Source organism: Polypterus senegalus, chromosome 3, assembly GCF_016835505.1.
Source record: "Polypterus senegalus isolate Bchr_013 chromosome 3, ASM1683550v1, whole genome shotgun sequence".
NCBI lineage: Eukaryota > Metazoa > Chordata > Cladistia > Polypteriformes > Polypteridae > Polypterus > Polypterus senegalus.
In genome coordinates this window covers 60435650-60455252 of record NC_053156.1, presented here as the reverse complement: position 1 = coordinate 60455252, position 19603 = coordinate 60435650, and positions in this window count along the sequence as shown.

Here is a 19603-nt window from a genome sequence, read left to right as displayed (position 1 = left end):
AGACTCAAACACACAAGAACAGGTGGACAGATCATTTTATTAGTCCTGTTTGCACTGTCTATTGTTTTAGTCTTCTCTTGCCTTTTGTTTGCACTCTGTGCTATATCATTTCTTCTTGACTTTTGGAGTGACTGTAAATTTACACAGCAGCGCCTCATTCTTCTGTCTCTAGTTTACTTTGACCTTCCTTGGAAAATGGAATCCATCAGGGTCTATAGTGCTGTGTCTCTGCCTTCTTATTTTATATCAAATCCTGGCAGTTGCCGATAACCTTTGCAAATAGAAACACCCTTGTGACGAAGTCTGCACGATGCTAGGTGGCATGCTTTGAAATCCAATCAGACTTTGTAGCATTCAGAAAGAATATAACACACATTGTAACAATTTCAGTAAAAAAGCATCACATTTTAATATGATTTTTTCATATTGCTAAGGGAGACATAAATGACACATAGGACTGAGAGTTTTCTTTAAGAGTTTTAAATTAACCTGATTTTGCACATTAATGACCAATTGGAAGACTTACTAGTAATCAAACTAATGAAGGTCAGAGCAATCTAAGGTTGGACAAGATAATCTGAGAAGAAATATTCGATTGGATTATGAGTAAGGAGCTGCATGGTGTATGACAAAATCCTCTGGGTTAAATTAACTTTTATAATGTTAACTTAATCCTTAAAATATATATCTACACTTCAAGTGTTATTTAACCATGGCAGTTTTGCTGGGTGTCGTGTGTGATCATTACGTTTCTATTAAGAGGACTGAAAATGATGGAGGACAGAAATGGATGGAGTGAAATGCCAAGGGGTGAGGGGTTCCTAATTCATTGTTTTCTTTGTAGACTGAACACCAATCACCCAGACAAAAAGGCTGGACTTGTCTCTCTGTTCACCCTTCACCTCTTATATTGTCTGTTGATGGACCTTTTCATAAAAATGAGCTAAGTGCAAAAGTGGAAGCTGCTATAGTGGCTACTATAGTAGCTGTTGGCACTGTGTTAGCAGATTTTCCTTTAAACAGTTCTATGGTAAACATGAACCCTGCCAGTACCCCAACGCATGTGTCTTCTATTAACAGCATACTTACATTTGTACAATGTCAAATAAAGCATGCTACAAACATTATGTTATTTACACTGGAGGCCACAGGAACCTGAATAGGACAAGCATAGGATGGCATAAGAGAGATTAGAGCTACATGTATGTTTTAGTCAGTCAGTTAGTCATTTAGTCACCCTAAATTATAAATATACAGTAGGATTTCATGGGCCTTCAGAATATCAGAAAGAAGGCCCTCCCAAGAAAAGGAGGTTCAAAAACTAGACAAGACTAGACAAGTATTGAAACGTAATATTCAGAAAAAAATTTTAACTTTTAACTGGATACTCAGTTTTTACAATAGTGGACATAATCCCGTATAATCCCATCTGTCAGGCACCAGTCATTAAGGCTAAGGTTTTTAAACTATAGGTTGTAGGCCATTTTGGGTTGTGTTTATTCTGAATTTGATTCACATAGAGTTGTGATTCACAACAGTACTTATGGGAAAAGGGCACTTACGATTTGCGGAGGGTCTTATGATGGGTCGCCATGTGCCATCGCATCTTTGATTGCTGGTACAACAAATAGTTCTGAGCAGTCACCAAACACAGTACCAACTGTGGTCATCGCTGCTCTTGTGAAAAGAATGGAGATAAATGGCATCAACTCAGAAACAGAGAGGCAAGTTCTTTGTACCACGTGAACGTCACTGAGAGAATAAAACTGAATTATAAAATAAAACGCTAACTTTTACAAGTAACTAAAATTTGCACCATGTGTTACAGACTCAAATCAAATGTATGTTTTTATTATGTTATAGAAATAATAATGATAATAGCAGCTCACTACTCAAAACAAGGAGCACCGGATCTCAAGCTGGCAACCTTGTGGTTATAAGGTAGCAGTTCTTACCTCTGCACCATCTAGGAATATGTATTAGCTTAGTTTCTGTCAACTGACATTTGAGCTTGGGTTTGTAACTCATTGACACATGTAAATTGAAAGATTTTTTATTTATTTTTTTTTCTTTGGTTATATTCTTGAATAAAAGCGCACATGTTTATTTGATATTTGGACTAAAGTTTTCACACATTATACATTTCACATCTTATTAGTATAACATGGAAAAAGTTTCTGCTTTAGGTATGTGTTCAGCATTTCTTGCCCCGCTTTTCCTTCCATTCTACACTTACCCATATTTTTGTAAACACGGAACACAAATGAAATGCATGTATTCCAAATAACAATATACTGTATTATTTACCCTATACAACCCCAGGCACCTCACACACAGATAAGGAGCCTTGAGCTGGGAGAACTTTTTGCCGCGGGATGGGACAGCTGGCTGCTTGTGCTGATTGACACATTTACAAAACAAAAGACGCTGATGGAGAGGTGCAAAGGAATTTAAGGTGAGCCGGGAGTACAAGTTTTTTTGTAGGCTTCGGGGATTCTAGTGTTGAAGCCTATTCAAAACAGTTCCTAGACTGACATTGCTTGATTATGTTGACCTCCTTCATAAGTTTCTTTTGGGTAAAAGCATCTGCTAAGAAAATAGATATAAATGTAAGTTAACTAACTACACCAACAGTATGTCTTTCATATAAACTAGAACAAGTAGTGGTCCAAGGACAGACCTATGAGGGACTCCACTGATGACCTTATACCAGTGTTTCCCAACCTCGGTCCTGGGGGCACACTGTGGCTGCAGGTTTTTGTTCCAACCAGCTTCTGTTTTTAATTGGACTCCTGGGCTAATTAAGTGATGTGTTATTTCCCAAGTTCTGTGTTTTGGGAACAATATAGAAATTACAAAACTAAGTTTTGGTAAAAAAAAAAAAATATATATATATATATATATATATATATAAATAAAAATGTGCCAGACAGTTATATGGGAATAATGTATTTTTTTTCTTTTTAACAGTATTTTCATCTTGATTTTCATTCTACTTTTCTAGGTGTTCTAATTGTTTAATTAATCCATTATTTACTAATTAGTGGGTCTGATGCTAAAGTAGTTGCAGCCTTTGATTATTCAGTGTTTCTGCTCTGCTCATTTTTAATTGTCATTAATAAGATACCACGAAGGGGAAAAACTGCACAGAGTGAGGGCAAAAATATAATGAAATCAACAAAAGAGAGTTAAGCATTTAAATCTATAGCAAAAGCAGAAATATTTCTAAATGCCTTATAAATGTAAAAATAATGCTGCTGTGCTTTTCTGAATGTAGAATAAAAGAAAAATAATACCAGCTACTTAAATGAGATCAGTGCTATCAGGTGTTGTCACTGTTTAGGAATCTGGTTGGAACAAAAACTTGCAGCCACAGTGTGCCCCCAGGACCGAGGTTGGGAAACACTGCCTTATACCACGTAAAGCATTCACCTATTATGAGTATTCTTTATCATGTTGTGCTGTCTTATGCTGCTGGTTGACTCCTTCCATCTGAGCCACTGTGCAACAAGTATGTCATGTAATTAATGAGTGTTTCTTTAATATTTATATATATTGTGACTGGTGTCGCTGCCGATGCACTACTTCTGACAGCGGTGGCAGCTGCACAAATACAGCGTGATTTCCACTCTGCTGCATCTTATCCTGCCTACATCCGGCAGCTGCATGCTGACACTCTGTTAAACAATAAATTGGCAAAGTAACACAACTGTCTTTCAAAACACTCCCTCTTAAACAGTATTTCAATGGGAAACAAGCACATTCTTAACTTACCCTCTGCAGCATCAGCTGCAGGTTTGCAGGCTTAATGCGTAACGTGCTTGTCACACAATGTTTAGCACATTTAAAGCTGAGAGCTGACATGTCTCTTTGCTCACTCTCCTGTTCTCTTTACTTCAAACTGCGTCTGTCCCAGCCACTGCTTCCAAGTCTGAGCCACTGAACCTGGCTGACAAAGAAGGCTTTGTGTTCTTTTATTCTGAAGAAGGGAGCTTTAACCTGTGTGCTTGTGTAATGAAGAAAAACCCCTATTTTGAATAAAGCCTTGAGACTGTTTCTGCCTTCTCAACAATAAAGTGATTAATTTCTTGGAAACCTGGTCTAATCATCCTGTCTCTCATTTAATTCTGCAACCCAAGCTTGACTAGATAGATAGATAGATAGATAGATAGATAGATAGATAGATAGATAGATAGATAGATAGATAGATAGATAGATAGATAGATAGATAGACTGACTCACATATGTGCACATGGGAGACATTTTACGACCTCAAAAGTAAGTGTTTTTCAGCCAAGCAAGGGATTTGTGCTGTCCAGTAACGCTCTCTCCTATTCTACCTCTACAGACCCTCATCAGAGTGTGCCTCTTAAAGACATCACTTCTTCCTCTCAAGATCCTGCCTGATGATGACATCCTTTCTTGTTCCAGTTCCCTCAAGATGCCGCCTCTTCCTGTCCAATTTTTATAAATCTGCCAACATCATATAATTTATTAATTCTGTTTTTGAACTCATGTCTATAAAGATGTTTCTTTTTTGCATATTTTACAAGTATACGAGGTGGCAATCCCCAAATCTTTATGCGTATGAGTAAGTCTTATTAAAATATATGTATAAATGCATATACATATATATATATATATATATATATATATATATATATATATATATATATATATCGTCTAATGTTACTTTAAATATATGGTGACATATTCAAACATTTTGAATATTGTACATTTGTACTATGGTCACTGGTGTGTGGAAGTCATGCAAGTGAGTGTAACATGTTCATGAATAAATATGAACTTGAATTTGGATTAATTTGACAACTTATATTCTTTATTATCTTAAAGAAGTCACTTATCTCACACATGATCTCTTTGTAAAAAAAGGTCTGTAAACACTAGTATTATATTCTTGGGTCATCTTGGATAGGGGCTGCAGCTAAATTTAGAATAATATTAATAAAATATTGGTGTTTAATTCAATTTAAAATGATAGCCTATACCAAGAAATTCCTTCCAGATAGATTATGTACGCAGTCAAAGAATTACATAGACAATAACACATATCTATACAGTACAATTTCCAGCAGATTACCACAGATGCAGATAAAGTTATTGGGGCTGATGTCAATGATTTGATAAGTGCGTGTCACAGGGAACTGTCAAATAAACTAGAAATCATCTCAAATTACACTCTGACTCAACTTAACTTATCCCGGAGGATAGTCACTGTAAAGACTCACACAAATCGCCCCAGAAACTCCTCTCTCCCCAGTGTCATATGTCTTTTTAATACATAATATCAGATTAAAAAAAAATTGTAAATATAGAGACCCCATATAAAAATAGCTAAGGAAGAAGAGTTTTTCATATGTATCAGGTACCCATTTTTGGCAAAACGTACTGTTAAAAGTAGATAACAGATAATCTGTTTTTCAAATTTAAACATTTTAGAATTTCTGTTTAAATTTTATCCTGACTTGTTCTTATTTGTCTGTTTTAATTAATTTCTGTCTGTTATTGGATGAAACAGAGAAGGCAAACTTCTTGTTGTCTTGTGTAAGCACAATTTAATAAAAATCCTAGAACCTTGAAGATGTTTCATGGAGAGGTGGCATAGTGACCAGAAGTGCTGCTGCATAGCTTTAAAGTCCTGGGATCAGTCTTTGGGGTATCCCTGTGTCCAGCTGGTTTTCATCTGGGCATTCCTGTTTTCCAAAGCCATGTATTTTAGGTTAATCTTGACTGGCGCTATATAAAGGAGCTGGGTGATTCCTGCAACTTGTAACAACAAGATGTATTATTATTCCACATTTTGCAGACTCCTTTACCGGATTTGGGATATGTTTCAGTTGAGTCCATATAATTTATCTTAAGTGATTTGCTCAGAGATGCCCAGTGTGCTGAAGATGGGGACTGCACCTGATCTCTATCCACTGTTCCATCGTTTTGATATTGGTGAGCCAAGAAATAAGACATGTTATATGGCGAGGAAACTTGTTTTGAGAATTGCAGCCAGTGTCAATATTTTGCTGGACAATAGAACAAATGGCGTTTGTGCCCGCAGAGGCTTCAAGTTTTTGCCTGCTTTAAATGTTTCTCCCTTTATTGCCATTTACTTTCAAAGGCAGAAAAAAAGTACTTCCCGCTCGCGGCATGTTGTGTGCAGATGGGGTTATTTTAAAATGTTTTAAGCGTCCGTCAGACAAGCTTAGCGCCGGGCTCTGCTCAATCAGAAGTGACAGCTTTCATATCCGACATTTGTCAGGTCAGCTCAGTTTGTCTCAAGCTGTTGGTCTGCCAGACTGCAGGCTGCTGTCTCCTTCAATGAATGCCTGGAGGTGCTTTGGGAAGGGGTCAGGGACATGATTTAGGGGTACCAGAATGCAATGGGAGGTATTGATTGGTAAATCAATTACCATATAGTGTTTCTGGTGTTAAAACCACTTTGAAAAGCATTTAAAATGGTTCCCACTGACCAGATACTCATGTGATTGCTCAGGTTCTGTAAAGTGAGAGGTCTCAGTGATACGAAAGTGACCAGTAAACAAGTAGAATGGGCACTGAAAAGTTTAGAACAGGACAAGAAGGGAAGTGGGAGTGAGCTGAGCATGGATGAAGAGAGGGGAATAAAAAAGCAGTAGTGTGCTGGAAAAGAGTTTGCATATAGAGAGGATGGAGAGATAGACGAACAGAGCAGCTTGGGCCTATTAAGGAAAGGAGAACAGACTGGAGTATCCAGGAGGAAGGAGGATTGGAAGGAAGGGTAAGGAAGAAGTAGAGAATTTGACAGGAAAAAGGATGTAACAAGGAGGAGAGAGGGAATGAAGAATGGGGGACAGGGCAGCAAGTAGGGGACAGGCAAATGGGATGACATGAGGGTTTAGACACAATATGAAAAGTGATAAGCGTGGAGAAATGGTGAAGAAGAATAACATGAGGAGAAACAGAGAGGAGGATGAATACCAGAAAGGGATTGGGGAACAAAGGAAAAGGAAAAGACTTTCGGATTAGAGTAATGGAACATGCCAAGTAATGTGGAAAATGTCATTCTTGAGGTAGGAAAGACAGTTTTATGAGAGTGTTGATATGCACATAGGGAACATTACTCATGATGGCCTCTGCTTTTGCAATCATTCTCTTCTCTCACACTATCTCTAGTTAGTCTGTTGCCATTCCTGTAATGCAGCTGCCCTTCCTGATTATTTTGGTTTCTAGTATCCCCTGAGCTGGTGTCACTGCCTAGCAGAAGAACTGTACACTTCACATTTTGGACTAGTAGACCATCCATACCAGTCTTACACATTATAATAACCAAGTCTGTTCTCGCACGTTTTGTTCTTCATTTAAGTATTGTGAACCAAACCCAATCTTCTGTTCAGAAGGGTCCCCCAGGTATTTACAAATCTGTGCCACCACCTTTTCCCCCACCCCCAAATGTTGACTTTTCTAATGTGCATTCTCGTATGCCAGAGCAGAGTCCACCAATTCCTTTGTCTTGGTAATATTTAGTTGTAGGTGGTTCTCCCAGTACCATATGACAAAGTACTTCACCACCTTTCAATGCTCCTCTTCAAGTCAGTGTCCATGCAGACTACAATGGAGACATCATTTCAGAATTTGTGTTGATGCAATAAATTGGAGTTGTACAGAAAACTGATTATGCAAGGGGATGAGGATGTTCTCCAGTATGGTGCATCTCTGTTGCTGACTGCCATCACCAACACCATTACCAAAACATGTTGTCACTTATGCCAATCAGCCTCAACTTTAAAACTACGAACAGGTGATGTGAATGACATCAATAATCTTGTTACAATGGCACCTGTCAAATGGGGGTTGGGTGTTGGGGTTTGGGAGTATATTAGGCAGCAAGTCAGTTGTTGAAGGAGGTGTTTATGAAGCAGGAAAAATTAGTAAGTGTAAGGATCGGGAGAACTTTGGCAAGTGCCAAATTGCAATTGCTAGAAGACTGAGTCAGAGCATCTCCAGAGCAACAGGTCTTGTGGGGTGGTCCTGGTATGCAGTGGTTAGCACCTAAGAAAAGTGGTACAAGGAAGGGCAACTAATTAACTGGTGACGTGGTCCTGGGCTTTCAAGGCTCATTGATGTTTGTGAGGTGTGAAGGCTAGCCCTTCTGGTTCAATCCCACAGAAGAGCTACAGTAACACAAATTGTGGAAAAACTTAATGCTATCCATGAGAGAAAGGTGGCATAAAATATTTCACTTCACAACCCTTTCAGACTACCCATGCTGACCCCTGTCCACCACTGACAACATCTACAATGGCCAGGTAAGCATTAGGACCTTGGAGCAATGGAAGAAAGTGACCTGGTCTAAAGTATGACATTTTCTTTTTGGTTATGTGGATTGCTGGGTGTGCGTGCATCAGAATGCACTATGGGAAGACGTCAGGCTGGCAGAGGCAGTGTGATGCTGGTCTGGAATTCATATGAATGCTGTTTTCACATGTACCAACTACCTACAGATTTTTGCAGACCATGTACACCCGTTTATGGCACTGATATTCCCTGATGGCAGTGGACTCTCTGGGTAATGCACCCTGCCATACTACAATTGCCCAGGAAAGGCTTGAGGAACATGACAACGAATTCAAGGTGTTGACTTGGCCGCCAAATTCCCCAGAGCTCAATCTGATTGCTGGAAAAACAAGTCCAATCGATGGAGGCCCCACCTTGCAACATATAAGACTTAAAGGATCTGCTGTCAATGTCTTGGTTGCAGATACCACAGGAGAACTTTAAAGGTTTTTGTGGAGTCCATGCCTTGAAGGGTCAGACCTGTTTAGGTAGTAAAAGGGGGACCTACACAATATTAAGCAGGTGGTTTTAATGTCATGACTGATTGGTATATATCCTTTCTCCATGTGCAGGAGTGTCAAGGTAGCATGATTTAAGATATTTTCACCCTCATTGCTTTAGATTATCTAATTTCTCTACCTGTCCTCTAAATTTAAAGAGGCTTTGCATAGTTACTACATGCACGTTTTTGTATTTTTCATTTTACATGTAGCTGTTAAAAAAGAGGGAGAGGCAGGGAAGGGAAGTGCCACAAGGCTTTGAAGCCGCAAGGTGCTGCAGCATCAGAGCGGAGGTCAAAGCTCTGCAGCTGTGAAAAGCAGCAGGATTTGACAGGTTCTGACTTGGACAAGCTGGGAGGCTGGTCACAGCAGGCATTTTCTTTTCGTTTTCGTCTTAGACTAATTAATTATTTAATTAACCCATTCCTCGGGCTAGTATATGCCAAGAAATAAGACATCTTAAGTTGAAGTTCAAAAACAAAGCTTGCTTCTCTTTTCTTTCTTTGTTCTAAGTAAATTTCCAAAACAATTTTTTTAGCACTTTTTTGTGTCATAAATGTCTCAATTTGCCATGCTGCACCATGAGGCAAGACCCCTGAGCCATGGAGAAGATCATAAGAGAACTGATGGAGAACTCTATGTGCCTGACAACCCTACAGGGTGAATGGCCACTGTGTGGGTGTACAGCATAGGCTGGCCATGTGGCCAATTCAGCCCCTTTAAAGAAATTTGCTGGTAGACAGGGTGTCCAGTGCGTAGCTTAAGAGCACAAGAGCAGGCTGGGTATTTTTTAAAATGCATAAAAATGCTTCTGTTTAGCACATACTGTATATACTCACATATAAGTCAGGTCTTGAAACCCGAAACATCGGTCATAAAATCAGACCCCAATTTATACACCCATTCAATAATGCAACACTTTATTTTTTTTTCTTTCAGTTTCTCAGATGCATTGAATTTTGTTACAGCAGCGCAGTTACCAATTTCTTTCGCTACTTCAACAATGTTTAATTTTAAATCATTTTCATATTTTCTTCTGATCAAACGCTCCATCGTAGATAAGGAATGCTCTTAATATAAAGGTGTATGAGGGTGTGAGATACAAAAAACACAAATCAGTGCAAACGTTGCTTTGGAATAGCTTGGGTTTTACCGAGTGGTCACGTAGGCTAAATAGAGAGAGAGAGAGAAGTTAGGAGCACCCGCTGATACAGTGCATTGCCACACGCACATAGAAAAAGAAAAGGCAGTGTGCTCCATGGTTACTCTCTAAGGTGGGCATTAGCATAGGTATCATAATCTCTTGAACCAATAGCGTGAGTTTTCGACATACGACCGACATTATAAAATACACAAAATTATACGATGAAATCAAGTCCCAACTTATCCGTAGGAGAACTTATCCACAAGTATATACAGTAATTTCATGTGGTAAATTAACATACAGTATACCATTATTGTGCAGAGATAACTTTGACTTGAAAACTACCAAACTTATCCTTTAACTATTGTAAAGTTTTTCATTATATAACTTGCATGTTTGGTTTTAAGAAATTATCATGGCTTATTGTAAGAAGGTGCTATGTAACCAGAGCACACATCAAGCAGTTCAGCTCCATCAAAATGGACTGTATATGTAAAAGACAATAAGAGGAACTGATCCTTTGTGTGCAGGGAATTTGGATGTAGAGAATGGCTTGGGAGTAACCCTAGAAGAGCTGTTGAGCACATGGCCTCAGTGTAATGAACATGGAGTCTGTGGAGAAGTAATTTAACTCATTACCAGAGGTCTTGCAGACACTCTGTCCCATACGCTTTCTAAATTTGTTTTCTGTATGTTTTAACAAACCTGTATTTACTGTATCTATGTGTGCTAGTTCTGTGTTTAGTGATTGGTATAATCTGTTCCTGTATTTTGTCTTGGGAGTTGCTGCAGCACTCTGTGCCAGTACTTGGTGAGGAGCACAGTGAAAGAACAAATTGTGTTGTATTATTGTGTTGTATTTCTGAGGTGGCAATGATAGATTGACCATCTAGCACTGAGAAGAGGACATCTTGTGTTCTGTTTAGTGCTTTGCATTTTTCCAGTTTTTTGACTTGTGTTGCACACAAGGACCTGCCTCTAAGGGGTCCCTCTTGGACTTGCTCAATGTTACTTGGGAGTATTTTCTTTTCTTATTAGAGTGTCAAAGCTAGGAAGTTATCAATGAAACAAGTCCTGTTAAAGCCCACTGAGGCATTCTGTGTGTGATTTTGGGAAATGTAAGAATTAAATTCCTTTTGTAAATTATTGAGTGAAAGAATGAGTGAAGGTAAGTGTGACTTTTTTTTAAGTGATTATTGCTTAGTTACCAAACCTATCCTTTATCTATTGTAATGTGTTTCATTGTGTGATTTATCTACAGTTGGCTCCTTAGGATTTGAAGTACTGATTTTGAAATTTGTAACTTCCAAAAAACATTTTTTAGAACATTAGAACAATCTAGACAAGAACAGGCTTTTCAGCCCAACAAAGCTAGCCAGTCATATCCACTTAATTCTTCTAAAATAACAGGTCCATAAAGTCATACTGTCTACCACAATGTGTCTATGGTTCTCTGTGTGAAAAAAAAATTCCTAATGTGTGCAAAATGTATCTTTAACATATGTCCAACTGTGTCCTCATATTCTTGTTGAAATCATTTTAAAATACCAGTCTTGATCCACTGTACTAATTCCCTTCATAATTTTAAACACTTCAATCATGTCATCTCTTAATCTTCTTTTGCTTAAACTGAAAAGGCTCAGCTCTTTTAATCTTTCTTCATAATACATCCCCTTTAGTCCCAGAATCAGCCTAGCTATTCTTCTCTGGACCTTTTCTAGCTCTGCTATGTCCTTTTAGTAGCCTGGAGACCACAACTGCACACAGTACTCCAGGGGCCTCATGTATAAACGGTGCGTATGCACAGAAATGTTGCGTAAGAACTTTTCCACGTTCAAATCGCGATGTATAAAACCTGCACTTGGTGTAAAGCCACGCACTTTTCCACGGTACCTCATACATTGTCGTACGCAAGTTCTCCGCTCGGTTTTGCAAACTGGCGGCACCCAGCGTCAAAGCAGTGCTACTGTTCCTGTGTGGTTACTCCTTATTTTCCTGACGCGGCTTTATAAATACACTGAAACTAACTGCATATTGTTTATTAGTGTAATGCATCTGATTGTAATTAACTTGTAACAATGTAATGGTCCAGGGAATAGCCATAGTATACCAAATACCATAACTGCTTTAGCGTTGTTACTTTAACTGTACCTTCTTCTTCTTCTTTCAGCTGCTCCCGTTAGGAGTTGCCACAGCGGATCATCTTTTTCAATATTACTCTCACTGCACCACTCAGAGTATTTATATCACTGTATCTGAGTGTGAATCACAGCAGCAGCTGATCGGAAAGAGAATTATCGGTATGCGGCATTAAGGACACACTGTCTCGGCCACAGCAAAACGTTTCAAAGCCTTTCCTGTACGGATCTCGCAGTTCAGAAACAGTTTCATCCCAAGAACTATAAACGCACTCAATCAAGCGCTCCTTGTAGAACTGTCTGTACTTATAAGTACAATTACCTCACTGTTTATGATGTTCTAATTTAATGACAAAAAAAACTACGTGGTTAAAGTGGAAATGTCGAGATTGAAGTTGACATTTCGTGCTTTTTCCCCACTGTGTGCCTTTTTTTTCTCTGTACAGCCTAATAAGCTTTCATATGACATTCAGACAGTGGGCTACAACTCGCCTTTTCACAGTGATATGTGACTTATTTTTTATTTCCGGCACTGTGAGATTTTGTGAACGTGAGCTTTCAAGTTTCTCCAACACGCTATGTCACTCGATCAACTTCCTTTTGTTGATTATACCACAGTTTATTTGAACAAATAGTATGTTTTTCCTTTGCCTCCACTTGGTATTCGCTGAAATTCTTATATTTGCCCCCGCGCTTTTCCCATTGTCTTTTCACAGAAGGCTGAGCTTAAGGGTGATTTATATTGATTTGCATATTCAAATAGGCGTAATTCTGGGAGGAGTTGGGGCGTTACATAAAGCGCGTGCACGAGCGTTACTTTTCACGCTGATCGGGATTTATGTAGCGGAAGAACATGGAAGTTGGAGTACGCACAGATTCCTGCATCTGGATTTTTCTGTGCGTAAGCACATTTCGGCTTTTGTGCTTACGCCATGTTATAGTGCGAGTTCTACGCACGCCGTTATACATGAGGCCCCAGATGAGGTCTAACCAGTGTGTTATAAAGAAATTACTTCATCCTTTCAGCACATGCTCCCAACCCCTCTCTCTCTCTCTTTCTTGATACAGTATTTCCCTTTTTGGCTTTCTATCCATAGCTGATTTCTTTCTTGTGCTGGTTTTGTCATGCTAAGCTGTGCTCCCATAACCATGCTTAGGATGGCAATTTAAGAGATTGACATTGTAAGAATATGAGTACCTAGTGATCATGAAATCCAGATTAAATTCCTAGATTTGTGTATAGTTTGCATGATTCCTAAACCTCCAGGTATTTCAGTTACCTCCTGCATCCCATGAACATTGATTTTAGGTTAATTATCATTTCCAAATTAGCTATGTGTGTGTGTGTGCTTTGTGATGGACCTCATTCATTGATGATTCCTGACTTGTGCATGGTGCTGGTGTGCTAGGCTTCACCACTGCACCACCTCCTGTAACTCTGCATTGACTTGACCATGTTAAAAACTTTTGAAGTAAGTGAATGAATGCAATGTTGAGTGACGCAGTCTTTTTAATGGAAGTAGCCGAGTAACAAATGAACATCCATCACTAATCTGGAGAATTTGGAAATGTTATCTAAAATAACTTTAGATACTGTTCTATATTCATATTCTATAACAGTAATCATATACCAAGTTCCATAGTTTATCTGAAGTGATGCACATTCAGCTAAATAAGAATTACAGTGCACACAATGAATACATTAATAGTGCACACAATGAATACATTAATAAAACACTAATCTATCTATCTATCTATCTATCTATCTATCTATCTATCTATCTATCTATCTATCTATCTATCTATCTATTATCACACACATGCGCAATGGAAGCAGTCTAAGGACTTAAGAGGGAGTAAAACACAGAGTACGGGGTTAATTCATTGTGCTAATGCCATTCTCCTTCTCCTGCAAACCTCCAGAAGACAGCCCCGCCTAAATCTCCTCCTACTTCCAGCAGCATTTCACAACCCTGTTGACCTCACTTCTGCCAGAAGACACAACTCTTCGTTTCCCTCAACAATAAAGCCAGAGCATTTGTTTTTAGGTTGCAGCCTATGTTATGACTCAGTGCATAATGATTACTTGTTGTTTTGAGTTATTTTGTGCAAATCCAGCACTGTATGGGGCGAAATCCCCAAACTTTCATATTGTTTCTTGTCTCTCATTACACTATTTATATATCTGTTGTCCCACACGAGCGATTAGGAGGCAGCTAAAGGACCAGATGAGTCTTACAAAACCACAAGATGGGGGACTAAGGCAGTGTGTTAACGCTTCTCTTTTTGTTTTACCAGGAAAGACAAGGAGCCTTGAATTTCTTCAGAAAACATCCTCCTGACATATGAGGCGCTTCCGCATTGTTCCCAACTCCCCCTGATGATTTTGCTCACAGATGACATCACCTCCATCTTAAGATCATCAACATTAGCCTTCCTTCAGTCCTACTTCCGTTCCTCATCACATAAATTGCTCCATGTATCTGCCATTCTCTGTCAACTGTTTATTGATAACCTGACCATTGTATTGAACTATCAAGTTCTAACTGCTACTTACAGTACACAGGGATGGACTCCCCAACCCTTAAACCCTATGTAACTACCTGTGCAGCCATAATGCTGCTTTTCGTAGAACTCCCTTTATTAGCCCAATATATCGGAAAGATCCTGACATGCTCTTGCTGCCCTCTAATAGACTCTAGAAACATGGGTAAGGAGTATATCAGGTAACCTAATTTCTGTCTTTTATTTAATAATATTAGACTCTTTCTTGCATATGTTGGTGTCAGGGAGGGAGCAGCAATGGCACTGATCACTGCACCACAGTGCAGTTCTGCATTGAAACAATCTGGTTTAGAAATTGGATGGGTATTAAGGAGGCAGGCATTTTCTGAATTGATTGGGCAAGTAATTGAAACTGATTTATCTTGATAGTAAATATAAAAACAGAAAAGCAGCTCATTCATTTCTAATGGGAGACCAATCAAATGTAGATTAAGGAAACAGGCTTAGCGACTTCAAGTTTAGACGATATGCCCACTGGTTATGTCTCACAGCAGCTGCAGAGCGGGATTGGCAGCGTTAGGAAATTATTATGGCTTTTTGCATGAAGGTGCTATATAACCAGGACACACTTTAAGCAAAACAGAGTCATCAAAACCTCCCACTTTAAGGCAGTTCCAGTTCTTTCTGGAATATGCATGTGATGCATGTTGGTGTGACATTTTGAGATATATAAAAGTCAAAAAGAGAAATCAAGCCTTTGTATGCAACAAATGTGGGTGTAGAAAATGAGATGGGAGTCATACCGGTAACCCTAGAAGAGCTATTGTGCAAACGGCCTCAGCGTAATGAGCATGGAGTCCATGGAGAAGTAATCTGACTCATTAACAGTGGTCTTGCAGACACTCTGCCCCATACGCTTTTTAAATTAATGCTCAATTAATGACCCCAGGTGCTGATCCCATTTTCCGTGAGATGAACCTGCTAATGGGATTACTAATGCACTTATTTTCATGCATCTCCTAATTGGCTCTGGCATTACTCATTTTCTTTTCCTTTCTTCCTTTTTTTTAAGATAATGACTTGGCACATGAAATGTCACGCTGATGAAGATGAAGTTATTCTGCTGGTGTTTTAACTCACCTTTTCATATCCGGGTGGCATTGCTTCTTAATCAGTTGTCCTTGAATTCCAACCTGTGAGGCCATAGTGTCTCCACTCTGAATGATTTACTTTGTAAATATACACATCACAAATTCTCAAGGGGATGCTAAAACTAAAAGGAAAGATTATGGCTTTGAAAAGAATAAAGTAAACACATATAGAGAGAGAGAAAAATGGGCTGCTAGAGGGTAAGGAGACCCTATTACCTTGACAGTCGCCAGTGGCAAATGAACAGAAATTTGAGATTCTCACCAGGGAGAAGTAGTCAAATTTTATGTGCTAATTTCCCTAGAAAATGAGTTTGTCAAATATTATATAATACTTGGGGGTCAATCTGCATTCCTCATGCATTTATACAGTATCACCTCCTGAGGGTCAGCTCTGTATTACAATCTGCTATGTATTCCTGAATGAGCTTTTCATTTAACAAAATATAAAGAAACACCAGAAAACACCTCTGAGAAAGGAAACCTGATGGCTTTAATACTTTCATCCTGAGCATGAAAGTAATAACAGTAACAGAAATTAACCTACCGGGCACAGGGAGAAACATGTAACCTCCACAAAGGCATTGACATTGGGCAAGTTTTAAACCCAGTCTACTACACCACTCAGGCCAAAAGCTGGTAATGTAAGATAAAGAGAAAAGATGCCCCATCAGTCTCACTCTGACTCACAGTTTTAACCTGGCATACCCTGATTAGAGCTGCTGATTAGTTCAGCATATAGCATCTCTGTTTGGTAGTCATGTGTATAATATATAAGGAATAAAATAATTATGGACTTTACCTAAACCTTCTGTTTTTTTGTTTCTCTTCTTGGTATCTAGATGTAGCATTTGTTGCCACTGCTCTACTGCCAAACTGTTCTCTTACCCATGGAAAACCATCTGAGATACTTGGAGTTTTGGAATCAACAGATGGAAAAATTATGCTGTCAGTTTGGATGGCTCAGCACAAACTTTACCATGAAACACCCAGGAGGGAGTTGGCAACCAGTTGGCTGAGGTGTCCTGGACTCTGACTGTGTCTGACTTTATTGATAATTTGACTCCAAAGTCATGTAACCTAAGTGATGGACTAAGTGCTGGACATTAGTTAAACCTTGCTGTAGACGTACAGAGTGACTCTGGCAAAATCATTTCACATTTTGGGAAATGATTTAACAATAATATTTATTAATATAGCACATTTGTGTATAAAGAATGTAGCTCAAAGTGCTTTACAATATGTCAAACAGAAAGTTACAAGAAAAGAAAAAAAATAAGATTAGGTAAGAATAATATTGAATAAGTAACAAGCATAAATAAATCCTTATGAGCTTATATAATATAGATATGTGTAATTAGTAGAAGAGTGTTGTCCTTACATACAGTATCATTTTGCGAGTCTCTAAAGATGAGATCAGTGATAACGTCAAATGAAGTAGAAAAAAAACAAAGAAAAAATCTCCAGTTAAGCTGGAGAAAAAATAAAACCTGCAGGGGTTTCAAGGCCAAAAGACCTCCCGGCCCCCACTGAGCATTCTACCTAATGTAAATGTCATTAAATTATTCCTCATTGCTTCCAGGTTTCGACTGAAAGGATTTAATGCAGTTCATCTTGTGGCCAGCTAGGGCACCTACCATCATTCCAGTATCACAGGGGCCTCCACAGGACTTTGATCAGGTGGTGGTGGCACAAAATGCCGAACCAGAAAATAAAGCAGAGAAAAGTAGAGATTAGTAAACATTGCAAATCCCTGAAGAATTTGACAATTCTATGTCGATATAGTCTATTAAGAGTACAACTAAAATTTAGCTACAAAAAAGCCAAATTACAAAAATGTATTTTTAGCAATTTTTTTAAAATATTCCAGATTTTTGGTGCATAACAGCAAAAGGCCACCTCACCACTTCCTTCTGGAATAAGAAGCAGACCACCATTAGAAGATCTAACATATCATCATGACTTCCATTACATCTTCCATGGCATTAACAGTATTTTAAGATGTGCTTAAGTATTAAAGATCATATAAAATTGTAATTGATTTGTGATGCAGTGTCCTGAAAGATTCTTCTAAAGTGTCTTCTGTGAAAGTACCTTGGGATATTGCATGGTTAGTTATTAAAATAACTACAGTACATACAGTAATAATGGATTTCTAATGTAGAAGCTTTCTTTGCATCTTCTGCACTATTGATGGCATCTTGGGTAAATACCTTATGACCTAACATGAATGTTTAAACCCCTCCAAATGAATGAATTCAGATGTTTCAGCTGCACCCATTGTTAATGGGGGCATACAATCAAACACATGCAGCCCTGCATTCTCCATTGACTAATTTTGACAGTTAAATGGGTCATACTGAAGAATAATTGACTTTAAACATGGCACTGTCATAGGGTGCCACCTTTGCCAAGAGTAGTGAATTTTCTGCTCTGCTAGATCTGTTCTGGCCAACTGTAAGTGTTATTATTGTAAAGTGGAAGCATCTAAGATCAGCATTTGCTCAGCTACCATGTGGTAGACCACACAAAGCTTGCAAAGTAGGGATGCTAAGTGTTGAAGCGCAACGTGTGGGAAAAATTGCCTATCCAATGGTGCATCGCTGACAACAGAGTTTCAAACTGCCTCAGAAAGCAACATTAGCACAAGAACTGTGCATTGGGAGCTTCATGAAATGGGTATCCAAGGCTGAGCAGCTACACACAAGCCTAAGACTGCTAAGCGCAATGTCTAGTGTCGGCTGGAGGGTGTAAAGTGTGCTGCCATTGGACTCTGGAGCAGTGGAAATGTATTCTCTGGAGTGATGAATCAATCTTTACTATCTGGCAGACTGATGAACTAATATGAATTTGCTGGATGCTAGGAGAACACTACCTTCCCAGACTGCACAGTGCCTACTGTAAAGTTTGGTGGAAGAAGGATACTGTTCTGGGGCTTTTTTTCAGGGTTTGATGTAGTCCTATTGGTTCCAGTGAAGGGTCCTGTTAATGCTGCATTATACAAATACATTTTAGACAATTATGGGCTTTCAACTCTGTGACAAGAGCTAGGTGAAGTCACTTATTTGTTCCAACATGGCGATGCACCAGTGCAGGTCCATAATGACAATAGAACATAAGAAAAATGTAGATGAGAACAGGCCATTCGGCCCAACAGAGCTACCCAGTCCTTCCCACTTAGTTCTTCCAAAATAACATCAAGTCTTGTTTTAAACGTCACTAAAGTCCTACTGTCTACCACACTACCTGGTAATTTATTCCATGTGTCTATGGTTGTCTGAGTGAAGAAAAACCTCCTAATTTTTGTGCAAAATTTAGCTTTAACATATGTCCAACTGTGTCCTCATGTTCTTGTTAAACTCATTTTAAAGTAACAGTAATGATCCACTGTAATAATTCCAATCCTAATTTTAAACACTTCAGTCATGTCATCTCTTAATCTTCTTTTGCTTAAACTGAAAAGGCTTGGCTCTTTCAATCTTTCTTCAATAATTCATCCCCTGTTGCCCTGAACTCAGCCTAGTTGCTCTTGTCTGGACTTTTTGCCGTGCTGCTATGTTCTTTTTTTACCCTGGAGACCAAAACTGCATACAGTACTCAAGATGAGGCCTCACCAGTGCATTATAAAGGTTGAGCAGAACCTCCTTGGACTTGTACTCCACACATCGTATTTTATAACCTAACATTCTGTTAGCCTTCTTAATGGCTTCTGAACACTGGCTGACAGTTGATAGTGTAGAGTCCACTATGACTCCTAAATCCTTCTCATAAGGTGTACTTTCGATTTTCAGACCTCACATTGTGTACTCAAACCTAACACATTTACTTCCTATATATAAT